Here is a 4,286-nt window from a genome sequence, read left to right as displayed (position 1 = left end):
GAGTGAGGGTCTCCCCAGTTCTGGGGGTCTTTCATTTATCACAAGGTTACTATTGCCAAGTAGTTCAAGCTATAGCTACTGATATTGACATTCTATAAAGAATATCAAAAGTAGAAGTTTTAGGTTTAGATTTTTCAAAACCTGCTTTAATAAAGGTTCTCAAATTCTTCAACCCTACTTCTACCCCACTATCCAAAGGCAGGGGAGAAAAGATGGTAAATAGGACAGGGGGATGTGGACCTGTTTAGAAGTTAGTTCTTTGAGGTTGATTCCAATCTCTGTTGTCAGGACAGCAGCAGTCCAGTTCAGTAGTGTCAAGATACCAAACAGGAATCAGCAGTGGTGTCACAATCCAGCAGAAATAGCCAGGCCTCTGTTGACTCAGCATGAGTCAGCAGGAGCGACCAGAACCAGCAGGACATCAGAAGTTCTCTGTAAGAGGAGGTTCTGATACTAAGGTCTAGTTTCCTAATTAGTTCTTGATTTGTCAATAAAGAAGACTGGGAGTCAATTGATGGGTGGAAGGTACAGGTTGGACTTCTGGGTGCTAAGGGGAAGAGGAGAGCCTGGGAAGGAGAGAAGGAGTTTTTTTCTGCCATGCTTTGGAAGAAGGAGAGTAATCATTCAAGGCCTTGGGGAGAGTTAGGCCTGCGGGTGAGTGGCCAAGGATGTGGAGGAAAGATGGAGATAATACATTTATAAGGGCATGCATTTCCAGGCAGGAGATACTATTGCCCAGCAATTGTGCTAGCCAGCAATTTAAGGTAACAAAGCTGTCTGTGTGATTTTTTTATCCATAGATTCCAAAGGATTCCGGGTTAGCAATGGTTGCAATCCACATTTACATATCAGTTTTATTAAAAAACTAAAAATTAAAATTGAAAAAAAAAAACAAAAAAACACAGCTAGGCAGTGGTGGCACATGCACGCCTTTATTCCCAGTGCTTGGTAGACAGAGGCAGGCAGATTTCTGAGTTTGAGGCCAGCTTGGTCTACAGAGTGAGTTCCAGAACAGCCAGGGCTACACGGAGAAACCCTGTCTCGAAAAAAAAAAAAAAAAAAAAAAAAAAAAAAAAAAAAAAGACAAACCAAAGCAAACCCAACAAACAAACAAAACAAACTAGTAGGCATATTCCAAAAGCCTCTGAAGAACCTTTTTGAAAGTTATTTTGTCTCTTAAGTATAGAAAACTAATTTTTTAAAAAGCTGCGAGGTAAGCTGATGGTTACTCTTGTTCTGTCACTGTATTGTATACATGGCTAGGAAAAGAACCAAGCTGTATGTATTAAGTTTCTCTTGGCATTTTGAATCTGTCAGTATGATCGTTCAACAAGTTTCTTTAACAACAAATGGCATTAAAATAGTTCTTTAACAACGATGAATTTGAGCAAATTGATTGTGAGTGGTAGGAAATATAGCCCTCTGAAGCAAATGCCATGAAAATAAAATCTACCTCTATTAGTCTAAAATGATGTTTTAGAAATGTCAACAAATTTTGAATTTTAAAATTAAATAAAATTATTAATTAAATACAATTAGCAAGTTGTCAGTGTGCCCAATTTGAAATTTTGCTTCACCACGTGGCTCTACTGATAGCTGGCATTAAAAAGGAACCAGGACTGAGTAATGTGCCTCAAGCAATGGAAGAGAGAAACATCTTGGCATAGTAGGTAGCAGCAGTTTTATCCTCTGAATCCTAGCCCATCCCTTAGGTCTGCTAAGGTCATGCCTATCTTGAAGACCATGTTTTATTGCCTGGACTTATTAAATCACAAGAATTTCATTCATATATGTATCATTAACCACAGAAGTCACTTATTCTACATACAAATCTGCTTGCTTGGTGGTTTGGGAGGGGTGAGCTTCATATAATTCTGTCCTTTCTTTCCTTTTCCCTTGGGCTATCATATCTACAAACTACCCAACTTTCTCTCCTCTCAATGTCACTGTTAGTTGAAATGGTCGACTTTACTTAACCTCATTGTGTAAAAATCTATACCAATCCACTTTATCTCTATCACATCACTCTTATCCACATATTTCCATTTCTTTCCTTTTCTTCTTCCAATTATGGCCTTGAATAATTAAAAAAATATTTTTTCCTAAGACAAGTGCAAGTTCATGGGTATGCATCAGTGTGGTTCCCTGTGCCCTTACTGAAACCCCCACGCTTGTTTGGTGTGCCTCATTGTTCTGAAGTTCATAATAATTTTTGCCTTTGACCTTGTATCATGCAAATGAAGTCTAATGGGATAATATAACGTGTTCATATGCAAATGGTATATTTGTAATAAGTGTTTTCATCGTTCTTCATTAATATGCTCTGGATTCTGGTAGCCCTCTGATTCGTCCAATTTGGCAAGATGCTAAAAGCTACAAGGTAAAGATAGCAAGTTTGTGCTCGGGCACTTATAGTCCCCATAGTCACATGTTCTCCTTGAATCAGAATTTGTGATAAAAGAAATAAATCATTAAGGAACTCTGTTATATTCTCTTATCACATAGCAACATAAACAAAGATGGTGGAACTCAGACTTTCTTTTTCTCTCAGCCATCAAACCACAGTAAGATGAAGGCAGAGTGTTAGTGCATTATATGTCTATTATGATGTACAATGCGGGTAGTGAGGAGGTTCAGCAGCTAAGGGTACTTGCTGCAAATGACCTCAGTTGATCATCTCAGGACCTACATTGTAGAAGAAAAGCACCAGTTCCTTTGACATCCATATACATGGGCAGGTAAGCAACACCCCCCACACACACCACAAATTCAATAAAATTTGAAGTGTAATATATTCATTTGATGAACAGATCCTATTGTTCTGACAAGAATAAAATATGTACTCATCTGTGAGCCATAAAACACAAATTATACAGTTTTAGTAATTTCACTTATTAAATTTTTGGTTTGTATTTGAAATTGCTACTGAACAATCTGAAGATTAAATTTATGCTAATAACTAAACTTCCCTCATTAGAAGGACATCAAACTTAAATAGCATGATGCTGAGGTTTCATGCAAAAACATAAAAATGTTAGGCTTTAGTATTTTTAATCATAAACATTATTTTAAATTAGAGGGACTGCATTTTTATGTGTATTTTCCTTTTGGAAAGGGTAAACTGTTTCAACTGTCCCATAACTTACATAGATTTTGATTGTCAAGGATGAGAACTAGATAAATGTTAACAAATTCAGATAAAATGAAATTATATATATATTCTCTCATCATAATGCAATAAAACTTAAATCAATTAAAAAATAAAATAAAATAAGATACAATCAGAGATTGTTAGCAGGAAACAAACAAACAAACAAAAAAAGGATGAGAACTAGATTGCCTTCTGTTTTCTGGGCTGGATTTGAAGCCTAAACCCATTTCATTGCCAGGAAATCTGTTTTAATTGTGACCAAATAAAGAACTTACAAACTATATTTTGTCCTATACTCTATTGGTAGATCAAAAACTATTTGATTTTAGTCCATATTTCTATGTTCAAATGTAATGCTTGTGGTATTGAATTTGCTACCTGCTTGGAAAAAAATTTAATGTTTATTTAACAAGTTTTTAGAGCTTTGTACTTTGTCAGTCCCTTGGATTCGACCTGTAATGGAGTTAGAAAAAGACATTATAAGTGGACCAAAGTCAATCAACAAGAAAAATACAAAATTCTATTTTTGTGAAAAAAAAATGGGGGATTTTTCTGCCTGTGATCTTGGTTTTGTAAGTATCACCAGAACACTTGATTTTTATCTTGTCATCTTAAGTCAACCATCTCCCAATGACAGCCAAGAAGCATAAGCTTTCTGTGAGATTATCTTTGAGAATAGCAAAAAATTACTTATGCTATTCATCCCCAAGTCAATAAAGCAAGCTAGAGATTTTTATTTTAGAATTTTAAAAGTGCAAAAAAATTGGAAAAATAATTCTACTCTCTGCCAATTGTGATCAGAATCCATACCTATTATTCTATAAATTAAACCTACTTTGAGCCTCATTGTTGGAATCCAAAAAGAGTTTGGGGTGGTAAGAAGGACCATCACAGAAAAGGAAGTCTATCATTTCTCTCACTGAATTATATCTACCCCTGAGTCTTGTCATCATTTAGTTGCATTGCTTTGAGAGGGCAGTGGCTTCCTTTGGCTTTATGAAGATTGTTTTAAAGCTATTAAAGTTTATATTCCTAGTTAACGTATCACATTGAAAATCATTTCAAGTGTATTTTACAGACACAGCCCTAAGGCAGAGACTTAAGGTATAATTATAGTCAATGTTTAAGTTGAGAA

Source organism: Mastomys coucha, unplaced genomic scaffold (assembly GCF_008632895.1).
Source record: "Mastomys coucha isolate ucsf_1 unplaced genomic scaffold, UCSF_Mcou_1 pScaffold20, whole genome shotgun sequence".
NCBI lineage: Eukaryota > Metazoa > Chordata > Mammalia > Rodentia > Muridae > Mastomys > Mastomys coucha.
The sequence above is the reverse complement of the archived record's forward strand: the minus strand, read 5'-3'. Positions refer to the sequence as shown.